Source organism: Prionailurus bengalensis, chromosome B2 (genome assembly GCF_016509475.1).
Source record: "Prionailurus bengalensis isolate Pbe53 chromosome B2, Fcat_Pben_1.1_paternal_pri, whole genome shotgun sequence".
Lineage (NCBI taxonomy): Eukaryota > Metazoa > Chordata > Mammalia > Carnivora > Felidae > Prionailurus > Prionailurus bengalensis.
Window position 1 is genome coordinate 50,647,394 of NC_057349.1, and position 21,502 is coordinate 50,668,895.

Sequence of the window (21,502 nt, forward strand, 5' to 3'; positions counted from 1 at the left end):
AGTTTCTATGTTGTGCCTTTATCAGGTCTTTGGTGAGCTACAATCCTATTTAGGCACGTGCTTTAAAACTTTCTAAGGTTTTAACAAACTTCCCCAAGATTTAAATCATAAATGAAGTCTTTTTGACTAATTAAGCTTGTTAATTTGGTATGCTACATTCTGATATAAGGTCATCACTCAATATTCTGATTATTGAAGTGTTCTGTGTCACAGAAAAAACCAAATATCCTTATCAATTGCATTATAATGAACTCTCATATCAGATCTTTAACAATGTCTATTGCTGAGTTTTTTGTCATTTATAATTGTTCTCATGATCTTACAAAAGGTGTTTCATTTTCAAGGAGACTCATAAAAAGGACTTTTAGGACGAATAGAGATATTTGACATCTTTAAGATCGTAAAACTGAAATGATCTTTAAGATCATAAAACTGAAATGCATTTCCAGAACTAACTAAAAGCTGCAATCAAACTGAAGAAAAATTAGTAAAGTGGGACTAAATACACTGAGAAAAGTGATTATAGTTTTTGTGACTTTTGTTTGAAACATTGCTGGTTCTCTTGTGTTTGCTCTTCCAGATTAAGGAAATTTAAGATATCTCTGATTTAGAGAAACATGATCAAGTATTCACTTGGGAACAAACAGAAGCATTTAACTTTTCTCTCTATCTGAATCCTCTGAAAGTCAAAAGTCTCAGTGGGAAGTCTTTCTTCCATGGCAATCATAGTCATTTGCATAAGTTCAATAGGAATCTGTTCTTGTAACATGATGCCATTGGAAGCACTGGTGATTTTACCTAGATTTGACTGGAATGTCATATTTGACAGAGACATGCACAGACTCAGATATGACCAGACAGCTTTAAGCAAGTAAGGTTGACTTTATGAAACATGGAGCAATAAAGCCCCCGGGAAATGTTGCTTACAGAGTTCCCAGCAGCCTTACCAGGAGAGTAAAGAATGTCACTTCCTGGCAGGTGCAGGAACCTCAGGATGCTTTGAGGACCTCGTGAAGAGGAAACTCCTTAGAAACTTATGCTATCCTAACCACCTCCCAACCTGAAGGTATAGAATCAGTCACCCATCACAACCCCAGTGCAGCTCTTTCTGCCCATGGGTCCTGTCCCCATGCTTTAATAAAACCACCTTTGGGGCGCCTGGGTGGCGCAGTCGGTTGAGCGTCCCACTTCAGCCAGGTCACGATCTCGCGGTCCGTGAGTTCGAGCCCCGCGTCAGGCTCTGGGCTGATGGCTCAGAGCCTGGAGCCTGTTTCTGATTCTGTGTCTCCCTCTCTCTCTGCCCCTCCCCCATTCATGCTCTGTCTCTCTCTGTCCCAAAAATAAATAAAAACGTTGAAAAAAAATTAAAAAAAAAAATAAAAAAACACCTTTTTGCACGAAAGATGTCTCATGAATTCTTTCTTGGGCATCGGTTCTGAACCCCAACACTCCAAACCACATCAGTAACTACTGTTTCTATAGCTGCATTTGCCTCAGTCCACAAAGGAAGGAGGAGGAGAGGGGAGGGTCTGAGATCAGCAGGTAAGTACAGTCTAAGCTATGGTTTGAGCTGAAGGGCTGGGTCTGGGATTCAAATGGCAGCCCATGCTTCTCAGGAGACTGCTGATGGATGCCCCCTTACTGGGTTAGGAAAAGCTGAGCAAGAGCAGGGGGAAAGAACACATGTGATCCAGGTGGCCATGGGGAAGAGTAAAGGAAATCAGAAGGTCAAGGATGGGGTTTACCTTTTAGTAGCAACAAAGAGAAATCAAGGGAGTGGAGGGTGTACAGAAACCTGGAAGGGAGTGTGACCCAGAAAGGACAGAGGGACATCTCTGAATGCAGTAAAATGAACTGCCACTGCAGTACGAATCAACTCCTTTACAAGTTGACTGAGAATTCTCGCCTTTTCCCTCCCAAGTTCTTTTCCATGCCATAGAGAAGCAAAGTAAGAGATGAGGAAAAAGAGTCAGAGTACAATGCATGTGTAAAAGCCATCTATAGGCTTGAGTTTCTCTGGTCCACTAATTTCGATTAAGGTGCTTGATGATTGTGACCAGAAAAGAATGATTTTATGGCTCATTAATGAGTACATTAACATATTTCCTCCTACTCGGTAGTGGGGAAGTACATTTTGTTTCTCTTTGCAGGGGATCCATTTTCAACATTTGCTCCTGGGAAATGTTTCTTGTGATAGAACCCAACAGCCAGAGATCACCAGAAACAAATCAGTATCTCAGCAAAATTAATTTTATTCTCTCTCTTGTCTTCTCCCTCCTGGGAGACTGTATTAAACCAACTGAGGGGCGCCTGGGTGGCTCAGTCGGTTAAGAGTCCGACTTTGGCTCAGGTCATGATCTCACGGTCCATGAGTTTGAACCCCGCGTCGGGCTCTGTGCTGACAACTCAGAGCCTGGAGCCTGTTTCAGATTCTGTGTCTCCCTCTCTCTCTGACCCTCCCCTGTTCATGCTCTGTCTCTGTCTCAAAAATAAATAAATGTTAAAAAAAAATAAAACAAACAAACAAACTGATACCAAAGGTGTGTATGTGCTGAATAAAGATCATTTACAAGCATACTGTTACTTGATGCCCCACAGGTGACACAAAGGAAGAGTTGCCATCATGAAAGAAGATGGGCCAGAATTTGAATAACCCTAATGAAATGCATACTGTAAAGGTCAGGTTTCTTCCCAAGATCTGTGCCCTCTAGCTGTTTCAGTGAAGAGCTGACAAGTATCAGCATATAATGAATATGACTTGCGATGGAGAAGAAAACAATTTATTTATCAAGTCCAAAATCTAGAAACCAATAAAAGTAAACCAAAATGTATGCCTCAGTATGTCATTGTATATTCTGATTGTATGTAATTCTTCCTTTTTTTTATTCTTAGGAAGTCGTGAAAATCAAGATCTGTGAAAATCAGCAGCTTTTTATTCTTGCTGTTTTGATGTTATTAGATTTAGGTGACAAACCATTCATTCATTCAAAAAAAGTTATCATACTGCGAGGGATACAGAAAAGAATCCGACACAGATCCAACCCTTTAGGAACTCAAAGTCCCAAGAATACCCTTCCTCCATGGTGTTTTAAAACCACCTCTAAAGAAAAGAAAAGGCAGGATGCTTCTTCTTTCAAGATATGGTATATATATGGCTATTATATTTATGATTCCTTTAAACTTAAATAAGGAAGAAGTTCTAGGAGTATTTTGTAGACTAAGAAAAGATAGTTGTCACAGATTGAAAAATAGCCACATATTATTTCATCCCTGTACGTATGCCCATTAGCAATGTGGCTTTCCTGTATTCCCATTCACAGGCTAGCTCTATTTCTCCATCCAGTAAATCTGGGCTCGGCCATGTGACTTGCTTTGCCAACATTAGCCACATTAACAAATGTGCTACAAGTAGACGCTTGAAAAGTGCTTGTGTGTTAGGGCTTATTGTCTTGCTGCACTTGGAACCCTAAGAGAACCATGTGAATGAGCTTGAGCTATCTTGCTGAAGGAAGAAAGACACATGGTCATGTCCATGTCACCCCGCTAACAGATGCCAACCACCATGAGGCTCCCCTGGACCATGCAACTCCAGCTGAGCCGCCTACCACCTGGAGATGTAGGAATGAACCAGCACACATCATCTGAGCAGACCCAGACCACAACTACCCATTGGAAAGCATGCACTGGATTTTTCCCATCCACAGAATTGTGAAAAGTAATAATGTTTCTTGTTTTAAGTCCCTAATTCGAGGTGCTGTTATGCAGTAAAGCTAAATGATACAATAGTATTTCTTAATATCTTAAAACTTTAAAAACTTTAATTTAACCCAATGCAACCATGGGATTAGGATGAAGTAGAAAGTAAAGATATAGTCGTATCCTGTAACATTTCTCAAGACTGCCTATCAATTAAACATTGTATGGTGTGATTGACATACAAAAAGCTATAGACATTTAATGCACACAACTTGATGTGTTTGGGAATTGGTAGAGGTCTCTATTGTTTTTTTTTATGATCTCTAGTACAAGATCTGAACTCGAAATTGGTTAGGGGTAAGATTTTTAGCTAGTAGGTGAATAAAAGAACAGCTGAATGTCCCGGCTTTTGTTCAGGCTCTAACATACTATGAGTCAATGTTTGCTTTAGTGAATGATCAGTATTTATTGCCTTTTAGTTCAACATTGGGCTATGTTTTTAAACATGAAAATTATCATGCTGAGTTCTTCCCACCAACCACTCATCACTCAGCTGCTCCTTCCCTCTATGCAATGGCTCCAAGGCATACATTCAAGGAAGTGAATGCTTGGCTGTAAGCCAGGTGGACACAGCAGTTGTCTCTGTGATGTCTTTGTCACCTTCTATGCCTCCACCTACTTTAATTGAGATTTCTGTTCCACGATGCCAACCAAGTGCTTCTTGTCTGGTTTTCTGCCTACTACTCTGAACATTGGGCAGTCTTTTTTGAGGGCCCTTTTGTATCTCTCCATCCTTTAACTATTGGTGTTCCTTTAGGTCGTGTCCTGGGTCACCTTCTCTTCTTGTTCTACACACCCTTCCAGGGCAGTCTCATCTGTGACATACCTTCATGTCTTCTGTGTATTAATCTCTTTCAAATTAAGGTCTCCAGTTAAAATCTCTTTCCTGAGGATCAGAAATCAAGCCATCTATTGAGCAGCTCCTTTTTGCTCTCTCCCAGGCCTCTCAGTCTCAACATGTCCAAAACTGAAGGCTGAATCCTTCTCTCCCTCCCCCAGTCCCCAGCCCCTCTATGGTCCCATCTATAGCAGCATGACACCACCATCTATGTGGTTACCCAGAACAGAAGCTCAGGAACCATTCTTGAGGTCACCCTCAATTAATTAACAAATCCTGCTGGGTCAACCCTCTCCACAGTTCTTGAATAAATCCTGGTCTGTTTAGTTTTCTTTCTCCATTTGTGTGTTCCCAAATCATCTGCATCTCTATGCCAGCCAAGGCCCAGCCTTTTGAAAGTAAAATGACAAACACTTGACTCCATTGCTATTTTTATTTTGCCAGATAGTACCTGCCTTGAAGCAGAAAGAAAAATGCCCAGGATGACTTAATCTGAAAGGGCTAGAGGGCATACAAATGTCAGTGGATGTATGTGAAACTTTATTTCAAAATACTATCCAGCCACATCTATAGGAATTTCTACAGCTTAACAATTTCCCCATTTGCTTTTCTAGAGCTCCGTATCTACTTCATAGCAAATAGTAATTATATAAATAGCATAGATTGCTTTTTTTCATCTTCATCATTTTAGTTTTGAATCACCTATGTTGGAAACTCAGATGTTTGTTTTCTAATCTCTTGCATATCCTTGAAAGATACTTTTCCAGTCTGCAGAGATTTCAAAACTTTTTTTAATGTTTATTTATTTTTGAGGGAGCCACAGTGCAAGTGGAGGAGGGGCAGAGAGAGAGGGAGACACAGAATCCAAAGCAGGCTCCAGGCTCTGAGCTGTCAGCACAGAGCCCAACGCGGGGCTCGAACTCATGAACCACAAGATCATGACCTGAGCTGAAGCCAGACGCTTAACTGACTGAGCCACCCAGGTGCCCCTCCAGTCTGCAGAGATGTTTCATTTCCACATTTGTTTGGCATTTTTCACCCCAAACTGTCTACTGTACACCACAAAATTATAATTTTGTAAAATAAAAGATCACACTCTCAACTGTTTGGTGACTCCTCACTGTTTACAGTTTTGTTTTCTTTTGTTCTTTCTCAAAGATAATTACAGATAATTTTTTTTCTGTAAAGATAATGACAATCAAGAGGACCACTTTTGAAAATCTCCCTGTGCAGACATCACTAATATTTTGGACTGAGGAAGAAGATGGGTTATGGGAATATCTTCTCCCAAAATTCTTTTTCACGTATTTCCAAATATTTGTTAGGTACCTTGTGGCAATCAGCAGGCCCACAGAAGATGGCGCTGTGATCTGAGAGCTCTGTGTGGGCTAGAGATCAGAAGATTAAGGACTATATGCACATATGTTTGTAGTTGGCGGGTATATGGGATACCTCTTATACATCATCTGGCACGAGTGACCAGATGTGTAGGTGTAACTTGGGGGTGCCTGGTCTCAGCTGTACTGTGTATCCCTGGCTGGCCTATTACTTCTCTGTTCTTGCTGTGAAGGATGTCTTCAGGAACTCACTGAGACATTGTGACAGATGCACAAACTAGAAGTATAAGAGAACAACAACATTCCATGGGGCAATCTTAACCAATCAGGGATGGCAGCCAGGGTATAATGTGCATAAGTTTACTTTCATTACTTCTTTTAGCCTTAGTTCCTTGCTCTGTAAACTATAGAGAAAAATTTCTACCTAATAATAAATACCCTCCAGTGTAATGAGGATTAAATGAGATAAAGTATGTATAGGTCTACTAAAGAATAGATGCTCAATCAATGTTAATTGCCCTCTCCTTTCCTACACTTATAAAATTGTGTTAATGAGTGTTACTATTTTGGTTATTTTTTTCACTATTAGGCATTAAAAATAATTTAAAGAGAATAATCTTTTAAACATAAAACTTTTTTTTGTTGTTGATTTTTAAGTAGGCTCCATTTAAGTACTTTTTTTTTTTTTTTCAAAGTAAAATGGAACCCAAAGTGGGCTTGAACTCACAAGTCTGTGAGATCAAGACCTGAGCTGAGATCAAGAGTCAGACACTCGGGGTGCCTGGGTGGCTCAGACGGTTAAGCGTCTGACTTCGGTTCAGGTCAGGATCTCACAGTTCGTGGTTTGAGCCCTGCGTTGGGCTCTGTGCTGACAGCTCAGAACCTGGACCCTGCTTCAGATTCTGTGTCTCCCTCTCTCTCTCCGCCCTTCCCTCACTAGTGCTCTGTTTCTCTGTGTCTGTCTGTCTGTCTCTCTCTGTCTCAAAAATAAATAAACATTAAGAAAAAAAGAAAAAAAAAAGAGTCAGACACTCAACCAACCAAGCCACCCAGCTGCCCCAAAACATAAAACTCCTTGGAAATTGGAATTGCTAACCAATAATCAATCACTATAGTCAAGAAGTATAGTTGAAAGAACATCCTGTGTATAATCAGAAAAATCTAGATTCTAGTTCTCCTCTCAACTATTACTGCCTATATCACTCTGGACAACTTGTGGCAACTCACAGAACATTGGATAAGGGAATAGGTTTGTTCCAACTCCTAAGCAACGGTTGGCAGGAGGGTGGGAAGCAAGAAGAAGAGACTGTTTAATAGTAACACAGTCAACAGAGAATTTATTTCTAGCTTTCATTCCAAGTAGGAAGTGATTCTCAACAACTAGGTTTAAAAACATACATCATACAAAATGATTTGTGGAAAGGACACCATGACTCCATATTCCACAGATGTAGCAAACAGAGCTCAGTAATTCATAGCCATGTGAGAATTTTGCAGCCAATAATGGGCAAAGAGCTTTATTGTAATTAGCTGATAAAACCTCAGTCTTCAAAGAATTTCTGTGAACAAGCTAAGAAGCAAAACTAACTCCCTGACATCACTTTTAAGGACCCCAAAGCAAGAAGCAGGCATCTAAATGAGTGGGGAAGCAAATTGTGAGTCATACAGAGAATCCAGAATGAACTCCAACTAGTCCCTTTAGGCCACTAAGGATTTTAGGAAAGAAAAGCTGGAGATTATATCAAGACATGCTCTACATCTTTTAGAATTTGTCATAGATGTTTATGGACAGTGAACTGTTTATATGTCTCGTTAATGGGTGTCAGTTCAGTTATTCTCACCAACTTTTATTTCTTTAAAAATACTGAGTTATTTTTGGGTGTCGTTTGAGGTGTTTTCGTGGTGGTAAAAAACATATAACATTAAATGTTCCATCTTCACCATTTTATTTCTTTTTTTTAAGTAAGTTTATTTCTTTAAGTAACCTCTACACCTGACATGGGGCTCAAACTCACCACCCCGAGATCAAGAGCCACAGTCTCCACCGGGTAAGCCAGCCAGGCGTCCCTCTATCTTAACCATTTTAGAATGTACCATTTAGAGTTTCAGTAGTGTTAAGGATATTTACATTGTTGGGCAACAGATCTCTAGAAACTTTTCATTTTGCAACACTGAAATTTGACACCCACTAAACAGTAATTCTCCCTTCTTCCTAGCTCTTGGCAATGACTTTTCTACTTTCTATGATTTTGACTACTTTAGATACTTCATTTGAGTGGAAACACATAGTATTTGTTCTTTTGTGACTGACTTATTTCACTTAGCATAATGTCCTCAAGATTCACGCACGGTTGTAGCATGTAACCGGATTTCATTCTTTTTAAGGCTGCAGAACATTCCATTATAAGTATATACCACATTTTCTTTATCCATTCATCTTTCTAAAAAAACTTTAACTGCAGTAGTTAACATACGGTGTTGTATTAGTTTCCAGTGTATAACAACAGTGAGTCAACACTCATACATCTCCCTGCCCTTATCACAACAAGGGCACTCCTGAATCCCCATCACCTATTTCACCCCCCACCGCCAACGTTTGGTAACCATCAGTTTTTCTCTAGAGTTAGAGTCTGTTTCCTGGTTTGTCTCTGTCTCTCTCTCTGTTTTTTCTCCCTTTGTTCATTGTTTAATTTCCCCCTTTGCTCATTTCATTCATTCCACATATGAGTGAAATCACATGATATTTGTCTTTCTCTAACTGACTGATTTCACTTAGCATAATACTCTCTGGTTCCATCCATGTCATTGCAAATATCCATTTGTCTTTTGATGGATATTTGGGTTGCTTCCACCTCTTGGTTATCGTGAATAATGCTGCCGTGTGTCTGATACTTCTTTGAGATCCTTCTTTGAATTACATATAAAATAATATATATAATATAATGTATAATAATTAATAATATATAATCAGACTATATGTAGTCAGAGTGGAATTGCTGGATCACATAGGAGTTCTATTTTTAAATTTTTGAGAAACGTCTGTACTGTTTTCCGTAACGGCTGCACCATTTTATATTCCCACCAACAGTGCATGAGGGTTTCAATTTCTCTGCACTCTGGTGAACACTTTTAAGTGAGCTTCTCACTGTGGTTGCGATTTACATTTGTCTTATGATTACTAATGTTGAGCATCTTTTCCTGTGCTTGTTGGCCACTCCCATATCTTTGGAAAATTGTCTATTCAAGCCCTTTCTCTATTTTTAAGTCAGGTTATTTTGTTGTTGAGTTGTAGAAATCCCTTATATAGATCCTTTTCTGGATATCAACCTATATATGTCAGATATGTGATTTGCAAATATTTTCTCCCATTTTGTAGGTTCCCTTTTCATTCTGATGATGGTTTCCTTTGATGCACAAAAGTTTTTAACTTTGATGTCATCCCATTTGTCTATTTTCACTTCTGTTGCCTGTGCTTTTGGTGTTGTATCCAAGAAGTCATTGGCAAGTCCAATGTCCTAAAGATTTTCCCTACGTTTTCTTCTGGAGTTTTGTAGTTTTAGGTCTTACCCCTAGGTGGTTAATCCATTTTGAGCTAAGTTTTGCATCTGTTGTAAGGTAAGGGTTCGACTTCATGTTTTTTGGATGTGGATATCCCATTTCTTCCACATCGTTTGTTGAAGAAACTACTCTTTCCCCATGTGTTGTCTTGTTGAAAATCATTTGGCCATATATACAAGGGGTTACTTCTGGGCTTTCTATTCTGTTCTATTGGTCTATCTATGTATCTTTACACCAGTACTACACCATCTTAATTACTTCTGCTTTGTAGTATTATTTGAAATGAGGAAGTATAAGGTTTCCAGCTTTGTTCTTTTTCAAGATTGTTTTGGCTATTTGCGGTCCCTGAAGATTCCATATGAATTTTAGGACTTTTTTTTTTTCCTGCAAAAAATACCTTTGGGATTTTGATAGGGATTGCATTGAATGTGTATATCACCTTGGGTAGTAAGGACATTTTAACAATATTGTTTTCCATTCCACGAACAAGGAATGTTTTTCCTTTTTAAGTTTTATTTTTTTGTATCTTTGGGTTTTTCAAACAGTGTTTCATAGTTTTCAGTGTACAAGTCTTTTACCTCCTTGGTTAAGTTTATTTCTAAGTGTTTTATTCTTTTTTTAATGGTATAGTAAATGATTCTTTTTTTTTTTTAAATGTTTTTTGTTTTTGAGAGAGAGAGAGAGAGAGCATGCATATGCATGAGAGAGAGAAGGGGAGGGTCAGAGAGAGAGGAAGAGAGAGAGAATTCCAAACAGGCTCCACACTGTCAGTGCAGAGCCCAACACAGGGCTCGAACCCACCAACCATGAGATCCTGACCTTAGCCGAAATCAAGAGTTGTATGCTTAACTGACTGAGCCACCCAGGCACTCTAGGATTATTTTCTTAATTTCCTTTCCAGATTGGTCACTGGTAATGTATAGAAATGTAACTGATTTTTGCGTGTTGATTTTTTGATCCTGCGTCTTTGTTAATTTCTTTTATTAGTTGTAACAGGCTCATATGTGTGTACATGTATGTGTAGTATTTAGAGTTTTCCATATATAAGATCATGTCATCTTTGAACAGAGATAATTTACTTCTTACTTTCCAATCTGGATGCCTTTTCTTTCTTTCTTTCTTTCTTTCTTTCTTTCTTTCTTTCTTTCTTTCTTTTAGATTTTTGAACATCGGAATTAATATTCTTGTGTGATATAAGGGGCGCCTGGGTGGCTCGGTTCGTTAAGCGTCCGACTTTGGCTCAGGTCATGATCTCACAGTTGGTGAGTTCAAGCCCCGCATCGGGCTCTGTGCTGACAGCTGGGAACCTGGAGCCTGCTTCGGATTCTGTGTCTCCCTCTCTCTCTGCCCCTCCCCCGCTCACGTTCTCCCTCTCTCTATCAAAAATAAACAAAGATAAAAAAGAAAAAGATTCTCGTGTGATATGAAGCACCTGGTGAGGAAAAACCAGGGCCTTTGCTACCCTGTATGGCATCTTTGTATAAATAAGAGAAGCAAGCCACTTCTTTCAAGTAGTTGCATCCTGCACCAGGGAACATGATACAGAGAAGAGGGCACAGGATGAATTTCAGTCCCTCTGATCCCCTTGACTAAATGTTCTTGGGTAGTAGACACTTATGCATCATTTCACAACCTTTTGGCCTCACCTTTTATTCCAGCCACAGCTGCAGTGACCAGTTCTGGGCAGCCATTAACCATTTTCATGCAGATGCCCTTGAATAGTGCCTCACCCAACACCCTAGTCCTCTCACTTCCTGCTTTGGGGCTTTTGTGATTCCCTTTATGGGGACACTCATAGGAATCTTCTTGGCACTCACACATATGCAAGATTAAAGCGTGGGGTTGGGAATGGGGAAGAAGGGAAAGAAGGGACAACAGGAGGGCGGCAGTTAATAATGCCCCCTAAGACAACCCTTGACCAACGGGGTAAAAGGGTCAATGAATAAATGCTCTGCCCCCTCCACAAACCTCCATGGAAGTTTCTGAAGACACATTTCATAAGACTTGTTAAAGGGTCCCACAGGATAGACCAATTGATTGTCTGATGTAAGACATGCTCATAGAACTGTATGTAGCAGGGGTGCCTGGGTGGCTCAGTCAGTTAAGCGTCCGACTTCAGCTCAGGTCATGATCTCACACTCTATGAGTTCGAGCCCCGCATCGGGCTCTGTGCTGACAGCTTGGAGCCTGCTTTGGATTCTGTGTCTCCCTCTCTCTCTGCCCCTCCCTTGCTCATGCTCTGTCTCTGTCTCAAAAATGAATAAAAGCATTAAAAAAAATAAAAAAAGAAAAAAGAACTGTATGTAGCAGTGCAGACAATAACCTCTAACCCCACCTGCTTCAGATTTCACCTTAAAGAGACTCATTTGTTTTGGGTGCTTTACATGCTACATAACCACTTCGTGGTTTCTGAGTTCTTCATCCTCTTTATAAAACAGAAGTAAAAACATTTAACAATGTATTTAAAGTGTAAAGCACTAAATACATTTAAATTATTAAATATAATACATTCTTTCTGTTCTCAAGTTTCACATCCATTACCATATAAACAAATATGTGCCTTTATAGAAAATCACTTATACAGATGTCTAGACTCATGATGACAGGGAGTGAGGGTTTTAGACTGAGCTGCTGACTCTAGAGAGAGCTATTTTCTACTTTATCTTTTAATCTATCTAGACAGCAGGATTGTGGAGCTCAATCAGCCTGATTTGGGCTCCATCATGGCCCCACCTTTCCCAAAGTTAATGCCAACTCCTACCCCTTGGTCTGTGTGATTTGGCCTTCCTGCCTGTGTCCCAATGTAAGCACCACTCATCCTAGATGGGTCTTTGAAATCTTTTAGAATTTGATCGTGCCAGTCAGGTGAGGGCAGCTTCGATCTGCTCCCCCACCCCCCGGCCCCTGGCACCACCCAAAATTTTACCTTCGCTTCAGTCTCTTCTCTGTCAATGCTTCTATAGGTGCTACTCTGTGATGCCAAAATCGGCCTACAATTAGTTTATTGCTGTATTGGAATTTTATCTTATTTTTGTTTTCACAAATAGCCCACCATTCACAGATGAGAGAAACTACTACATAAAAACTCTTATGTCTTATATTATTAAAATATAATCGGATTATTGTCATTTGATAAAACACCTTTGCTTCTTCATTTGGCCCTAAATGTTTTTTCATTACTGGAGTCAAACTGGTATCAGAGAAAACTGTAGTTATCTGCTTTTTATAATGCATGATTATCACGTTACTGACTTCACTGTGCTGTTTTTGGTACTGTGAAGTGAAGGCTGGGTGTTTAGGGGCTTAGGTCAAGGCCCTTTCTGCCATTGGCTGTGTGATCTTGGACAGCCACTTAATTTCTCTGGCTCCACCTTCCACCTTTATTAAATGTGACTGTTGGACTAGACATACCACCTGCTCTAAATACTATGAGTGTCTCCTCTCTGCCTTTGGGTTAACTGAGCACCCTGGGTCAAGATGTTAGTATTAGTGTGTCTTACTTTCATATTTTCTCAATTGTCCTTTTCATTGTTTGTTTATTTTAAAGTCACACCAGTACTTTTCTTGGAATCTATGGCATATGTCAAAGGCAAACACACCATGTGTCTTTGCCTGTGTATTTCTATTCATGGAATATCATTAAATGTAGAGACTTCCAGCCCATATTCAAATGTTCTGGTTTTCCATATAGTACAGATTGTTCCACACTTAATGATGGTTCCACTTAACGATTTTTTGACTTTATTAGGGGAGAAAGTGATATGCATTTAGTAGAAACTGTATTTCCAGTTTTGAATTTTGACCTTTTCCTGGACTGATGATATGCAGTATGATGCTGTCTTGTGATGCTGGGCAGTGGCAGCTCCCAGTCAGCCATGCTATGAGTCCAAGATCAAGGTCTTAGAAGCTTTAGTTTCTTCTGAGGCCACTCTCCTCGGCTTGCACATGATCACCTTCTCACTGTGTCCTCACTTGGTCCTTTCTCTATGCCTGTGCATCTCTGGTGACTCTTTGTGTGTCCAGATTCCCTGTTATAAGGGCACTAGTCAGGTTGGATTAAAGCCCACATTAACAGCACTATTTTAATTGATGCACCTCTTTAAAGGACTGTCTCCAGTCACAGTCACATTCTGAGATACTAAGCCTTAAGGCTTCTACATTCAAATTTGGTACGTACAAATTAGTACGTAGCATTCTCCATATAAGGTAAGATAAGATAAGGGAAGATAAGGTAAATCAGCAGCTCCAAGAAGTTTATAAGAATAAGGTTGTGATAAGAAAAGAGCATTTCATAAAAATATATATTGGGAAAAGTCTATTGAATTATTTTAACTTTTCCAATCCATTCTGAGTATGTTAAGATACACTAGGTGTCTCAAAGAGAAAGAAGACCAGACACAATACTCATTTGCTAGGTGTTGGCCAGGCTGATTTTTAGAAGTGTTTTGTCAGTTGCTGAAAGGCATTAAAGTTTCCAGTTATGGCTGTGGATTACTTCTCCAGTTTTATTGGTTTTTATCCCATGCATTTCAAAGGTCTAATATTAGAAGCATACACATTTAGGAGTATGTCTTCTTGATGAATTGATCCTTTTATTGTATGAAATACTCTTTTGCCTTGAAATCTACTTTGATTGATATTAATATGCCCACAGTAACTTCTCACATTTACTGTTTGCATGATGCATCTTTTTCCTTCACTATATTTGTGTCTTTATAATTAAGTTTCACCCTTTGTAGAGAGTATGTAATTCAGTCTTGCTTTTTAAATTCAAATGCCCTTGAATTAGAGTACACAGTTCATTGATATTTTATGTAGTCATTGAGATGGTTGGGGTGGCGTCCATCAGTCTATACTTGTTTTCTGCTTGTCATGGGATCTTTGTTCCTCTGTTATTCCTTTCCTGCTTTCTTTTTGTTTAATTGAATTTTTAACATTCCTACTTATTTCTCCTATTGTTTTTTAAATTTACTGGGGTGGCTAGGTGGCTCAGTGGGTTGAGCATCTGACTTTGGGTCAGGTCATGATCTCCACCTGGGTTTGTGAGTTCATGCCCCACACTGATCTCACTGCTGTCAGTGTGGAGCCCCCTTCAGATCCTCTGTCTCCCTCTCTCTCTGTCCCTCCCCCACTTGTGCTCTCTCTCTCAAAATAAACTAAACATAAAAAAATTTCTTAAAATTATAGTCTATGTTAAATTTACACTGTAGCACTTCATGTAAAATACAGTTTACAAGAGTATAGTTCCTTTTACTCCATTCTTTATGCTAACTTGTCATCTGTTTTACTTCTATGGGCTTTATAAACCTCATACACAACGTTACTACTTTTGCTTTAAATTGTCTTTTAAAGGAATGAAAAGAAAGATAGCCTTTTAAATATTATCTACATATTTATTAGCTTACATACTTTTCATGCCTTCCTATAAGTCTGAGATTCCATTTGGTTTCATTTTTTCTTTCACCTTGAAAAATTGTCTTAGCATTTCTATTTTTATAAATCAGCTGACAACAAGTTCTTTCAGTTTTCATTGATCTGAAAAGGTTTTTATTTTACCCTCATTTCGATGATAATTTTGCTGGATATAGCAATTTGAGTTGATGGTGCTTTTTTCCCCTTGGACACTTTAAAATTTCACTTTCTGACTTTTTTCACCACCATTTTTGCTGAGGTACCAGTTTGAGTTTGTATTATAGTTCGCCTGAGCATATACCTTTTTCTCCGGCTTCTGTTAAGATTTTTCCCCTCATCTTTGATTTTTCTGCGTTTTGACTATGAAATGTCTCAGTATGTTTTTCTTTGTGTGTTTATCCTCCATAAGTTTCACCAAGCTTCTTGGATCTGTAAATTGACTTTCCAATAACCAGCTTTAGGAACATTTCATCCATCTTTACTTCAAATATATTTTTTCTGCTCTGTTCTCTTTCTCTTTTCATTTGGGTACTCTCATTATAAATGTTAGATCATTAGTATCTTTCTAGAGATTACCAAGACTCTATTCATTAGCAATTTTTTTTTCTCTTGTTCTTCAGATTGAATGATTTCTTTTGATTTGTCTTCAAGCTCACCAACTTTTTCTTATGCAATTTTTGGTCTGCTGTTATGCTTATTTCATGAATATTGTATTTCAGGTAATGTAATTTACAGGTATAGAATTTCCATTTGGTTATTTAAAAATTTTTTTTTAATGTTTATTTATTTTTGAGAGACAGAGAGAGAGAGAGACAGAACACAAACAAGGGAGGGACATAGAGAGAGGGAAACACAGAATCTGAAGCAGGCTCCAGGCTCTGATCTGTCAGCACAGAGCCTGACACAGGGTTCAGACTCATGAGCCATGAAATCATGACCTGAGTCGAAGTCGGATGCTTAACTGTTAGCTTAAGCAGCTAACTGACTGGTTATTTTTTATAATTTCCATTTTTATGCTGAGATTTCCCAGGTGTTTACTAGTTTACATTTTCTGTTATATCCTTAAACATATTTATAACGGTTACTTTTATGTCCTTGTCTGCCCATCCTAACACTTAGGTCACCTTCGGGTCTATGAACAAAACTTTACGGGCATGCAACTATGCTCACTCATTTACATATTGCCTGTGGCTGCTTCCATGCTACAATGGCAGAATTGAGACATTGTGAAAGGGAACATATGACTTGCAAGCCTGGAGTTTTTTCTCTTTGGTCTTGTAAGAAAAATTTTGCCAACTTCTGCTCTAAAGAATGCCCCAGACTTGAGGCCACATTACTTCCTCCAATCACATGGCCTTTCTGGGGTCTCTGGAAGTGATCAAAGAGCCCAGAAAGGTCTCCCACTCTGGCTGGGTTGGAACTCCAAAGCCTCTCAGCACTGAGCTACCTCTGTTAGTACTCAATCCTAGGGCAGCCACTCTCTGCTGGGCCTTACAGAGTTTTGCCCTGCTTATGTGCAGCTCTGTCCTCGGCCAAGGATCTACCAGGAGCTGCCACACAGACTTCTAAGAACTCACCTCTGCAGCTCCATTCTCTCTGGTGCCATGTCCTACAAATTCCTTTAGCAGCCCTGAACTTCACTCTTGCCCTCTTCAGTGCAGGGCAAAAGGGACATAGAATCTGTGTCTTCTAGAGTCTTCTGTGCCCTTCTAGCACTTCACTTCTTGGCCTTGTGGTTTGGAAGGTTTCCCTAGGCAAAAATCCAGGGTGAATGTGCTGTTCACTTCATGGGCTTCCCTTTTCTCAAGGACCTCTGTCCTGTGCTGCCTGGTGTCCAACGTCTAAAAATAATTGTCTCATTTATTTGTCATTTATTGTTGTTGATGGCAGGAGGGCAAGCCTGGTACTGGTTACTCAGGAAGAAAGTTGCTCTTTATTCCTTTTTTACTCTTTTTTTTTTTAAATTTTTATTTATCTTTGGGACAGAGAGAGACAGAGCATGAATGGGGGAGGGGCAGAGAGAGAGGGAGACACAGAATCGGAAGCAGGCTCCAGGCTCTGAGCCATCAGCCCAGAGCCCGACGCGGGGCTCGAACTCACGGACCGCGAGATCATGACCTGAGCTGAAGTCGGAAGCCCAACCGACTGAGCCACCCAGGCGCCCCATTATTCCTTTTTTACTCTTACATTTAATCATATGCAATTATGACTGAAATGGCCTCTAAGTTACAGTGAATAAAAGCATAGTCTTAGATGAAATGTGTAAAGACTTTAATTAAATCTACCTAACAACTATATTTCTTTTTTGCTAATTGGGCTATCCCTCTGTCTTTTTACTAAGTAATTGGAGACATCCTCCATTCATGTATTTTGCTTTTGTTTTGGGGAAAAATAAAGATTTAATGACTACCATGCTGTTCTATACTCATAGGAAATGTTCAAACCCATTACAACATCATGTATGTATATTTTACTTTATTTTTATTATTTATTTAGAGAGAGAGGCAGAGAGAGAGCATGCCAGAGGTGGAGAGGGGCAGAGGGAGAGAGAGAGAATCTTAAGCAGAAATTGTGCTGTGCATGGAGCCCAACGTGGGGCTGGATCCCACAACCCTGGGATCATGACCTGAGCCAAAATCAAGAGTCAGATATTCAACCAACTGAGCCACCCAGGCACACCTATTTAATTTTTTAAATTGAACGTTAGTCGACATACAATATTATATTAGTTTTCAGTGTATACCACAGTGATTCGACAATTACATACATTACAAAAAGGTCACCACAATAAGTGTAGTTACCATCAGTCACCCTACAAAGTTACAATGTTATTGACTATATTCCCTGTGTTGTATTTTCAATCCATTATGTATTTATTTTATCCTTTAAAACTACCACTACTAGAAAATAATTCAAAGCTAATAGCACTATTTCCTATGCTAAAAATTTTGTAGAATTGGGAAAATATTATCTCAAACTGTCTATAGACGTCATGTTTTATTGCTGCAGCCTCTTGTCAGGTTGTGCTAGCTGGAGTTTCTGCTGATGGTCCCTAAATTTCAATTTCAGGGAATTGGAAGCAGGTTATTTTCTAGAAGGTACTGCATTATGCTGACTGTGCAAAGTGCCAACATGGATAGCTTAGTTTCTGGGCCACAAAGAAGCTCTAAATTAGCAGATTAATTTGGACTGCCTTCTTAAAATTTCAGTTATTTTACAGTTTACCTCAACTTTAGAACTTCTTGCATCAGGAAATCTTAGTGATTTTACATTACTAAGTACCTCTTAGATGTTAAATTGATAAGCATCAATGTGAATTTTTGGAATAAGCACCCATACACACAGAGATAAATTCCAGTTCAGAGGAGTAACTGAAGTTCTGAGATGTGTGTAAATCATGTCATAAGAGGAACTACCAAAGGAATTAGGGATGATGATGACAGTGTTAAGTGTTCATTTTTCAGCACACTTTAAGGGCTGTTTTAAGTGCAGGAAGGACTATGCAGAGGCTTGTTTAAGCTTTTGAAGTTAATAATAAATTTATTATAGTTACAGATTCAAAACCCTTAAGGTTTGAAGTTCAGCTTACAAATCTTATTTTATTATATATCAAGCACATTTTTGCAATCACTTGTAAGGCTCTTTGACTAATATTTGGCACTATTTATGGATCTGTTCATCAAATATCTTCAAATACTTTACACTGCATTTGTATATTTAATGTATTTCAGGTTAGGTCTTTAGCCTTAAAAATCTTTTGACCAATAAACCTTTCCAAGTGTTTAAATAATTCTTAGAAATCTGATACATTAAACTTATAACAAACTTACAATTCTATTTTTTGGGGGTGGGGGGAAAGCCTGAAAAACAAAATGATTAAAATTAAGGACGTGTGTTCATCCAAAGACACCGCAAAGAGACTGAAAGGCAGGTCACCAAAGGACCTAACACTTGCAAGTTGAGTATTGAAAAAGGCCCATGTTAAAATAGGTAAGGAATTCCTAGAAATCAATGAGTGAGGCAGAAGACCTTCCTTAATACTTCCTGACCTTTGAGTGGGGAAGACCTGGAGAGGGGAATCTATGAGGTGAGTGGCTGCTGAGGTAGCTGTTTAGTGATGGTGGCAAGAGGCTGGGGGACAGAGTGTTGGATAATCCCTGGTGGCTCCAGGCCTAGTGGGGGCAGGGAGACGCAGGTAGATGCCCGTGGTGGGGGGGCTCCTCCTCTGTTGACACCCGTTCCCCTGGGCCTGGGAGACCTCCTCCAGGAGGTGCTGGAAGGTGCTCTGTGGAAACTCTTTCTTCCTCCTCAGAGCACTCCACTCCGGCCTGCCCTCATTTCCTGGCCTCAGGTGGGGTTCCTCAGAATCCCCTTCCACATGCTTAGGCTCTTGCTCCAGTTTCTTCTCCCAGAGTTTCAAGGTCAGTCCAGTCATTTCATCTGCCACCGAAGAGTCCAGCATCCTGGGACGATAAAGAGACAGGGGACACTACAGGCCCACCTTCCCACCTGGTGCTCAGGTTATCTGCAAGAAAGAACTGTTCAGCTGGAGAGTGAACTTAAGATTCTCTTAAATGTTCCAGTGCTTCTTCCCAATGTAGAAGATTTCAACCAAAAATTGTAAGTTGATACTGACTACTCAATTACACATTTAAATTCTAATTAGGGGCCACCTGGATGGCTAAGTCAGTTGAGCATCTGACTTCAGCTTAGGTCATGATCTCATGGTTCGTGAGTCTGAGCCCCGCATCAGGCTCTCTGCTGTTGGCATGAGTCCACTTTGGATCCTCTGTCCCCCGTCCCCCTTTCTCTCTTTGCCCTTCCCTCACTCATTCTCCCTCCCTCCCCCAAAAATAAATAAACAAAACAAAACTTCTAATTAGAAGGTAGACACTCTGATAGACTTATTTCTCCTAAATATTCCTAATACAGAAAGCACTAAATTTGCACACACTCTAGTCTCAATAGAGTAACATATGGCCTTGGTTATCTTAAATATTTCTGTGCTTGGTTCTGAATCCTCTTTGGAGTCAAAAGATACTTCTTCACTATGGAAACCATTTCCTTGTCCCATGCATTTTGGGGCTGACTGTCTCAGCTTGCCTGATGTGGCTTACTGCCTGGAAACTTCAGCCAGAAGAAGGCTTACTGTATATTCTTTTTGGCAATCTTGACGGGACACACTGAGTCCGCTTTTGCAGCTTTGTCATTGACTCTGTGATTTCCGGAGCTAAAAGGTCACTTAGCCCTCAAACCTTTAATTCTCTCTGCAGGGAAGCCTGCAGACCCTCTTCTCTTGACTCTTAACATTTGCGAACAAATACAACAAATACAAGTTGTCTACATACAACTTGGCTGCCCTTTGGGTTTTCTGGAAGCTCGTAAGAGCTATTGCAAATACTGAAGTGATAGCAAATTGAATTTTTGAAATCTCTTCTGGCTTTGTAGACTAGTTGGTTGCAGCTCCAAAGTCATATTCCTGGTAGGTGTGTGACTCCAAAGTCATACTCCCGGTAGGCTCCCGGAGAGCCCTTGTAACTGTAGTCACGACAATTCTGTGATTTTCACAGAATAATTTTACGTGTTTATCAGAATCAGGCATCCACAGGTGCCTTTTTGTGTCTACGTAACAGGTGTTTCTCAAACAATCTGGCCATTCAGTTATGATTCATCTTAGTTTACAGTCCTGGGTTATTGTGTTTGTAATGTTCCTCCACTCCTTCCTCCACCACCATCCATTCTCCTGAATCTCTTCTTCTCTCCATTATACACAACAAATGAGTGCCTACTTCAAGCTGGATGTGGTGCTAAAAATAGAAAGGTAAGCGAGATAGGGGAGCCTGGCTGGCTTAGTCACTGGAGCATCTGACTCTTGATTTTGGGGTCAGGAGTTCGAGCTCCACGTCGGGTGTAGAGATTACTTAAAAAAAAAAGTTAAAAAGGCAAGCAAGGAAGACACATATAGTTATTAAACAAATATACCCTAATAACATTTTAAAACTTTAAAAATTGAGCTATAACTTTCATATCGTAAAACGTACACATCTTAAGGATAAGCTCAATGGGTTACCAATAAATTAGGAGTTATCATAAGTGCCAGGAAACTTATTCAAGGATAATTGCAATTTTACCAATGAGCATATATCCCAAATAAAATCAATGGACTTTGTCTTGAAATGTCAGTTTGAAGGCCATTACTCAGATATTTGTGAGTTGTTGGTTTAGAGCGGGATCAATAAACTATGGCCTATGGGGCAGTGTAGACTATTTCTGTATGGTCTAGGAGCTAAGAATGTCTTAAAATTTTTACATGATTTAAGGCAAATAGGAGAAGGAGAAGAAGGAACAGAAACTATATGTGAGCAGCAAAGCTTAAAATATTTAACTGGAACCTTTAGAGAAAAAAATTTGCTGACCCTGAAGCTACAGAGAAAAGAGTTAACTAGAAGCCAAGGATAATGGCTCTTTTTCTTTGCTCTCTAGCCTAGTAAGCCAGATGTGTCAACAGGTTCTCCCTCACTGGCACTGACATGTTGCTTAATCAGAAAAGGGTTTAAATTTTTACTAGCTTATGTCAGCCCCACCTAGTCATATTAAATGC

The 21,502-nt window shown here is 39.5% G+C and overlaps 1 protein-coding gene across 5 annotated transcripts in view; it reads right to left on the bottom strand.

The window, feature by feature from the left end:
* KLHL31 (kelch like family member 31) overlaps positions 1–21,502 on the bottom strand; it is a 129,943-nt gene that overhangs the window by 21,595 nt on the left and 86,846 nt on the right. The window contains exon 8 of one of the 5 annotated variants that reach the window (XR_006298959.1): positions 17,589–19,364. The exons of 3 other annotated variants lie outside the window; for them this stretch is intronic. The gene's annotated coding sequence lies outside the window, so the exon portion shown is untranslated. Of the gene's footprint in view, positions 1–17,588; positions 19,365–21,502 lie in introns of those variants that run through there. One more of the 5 variants, XR_006298956.1, reaches the window with a different exon arrangement.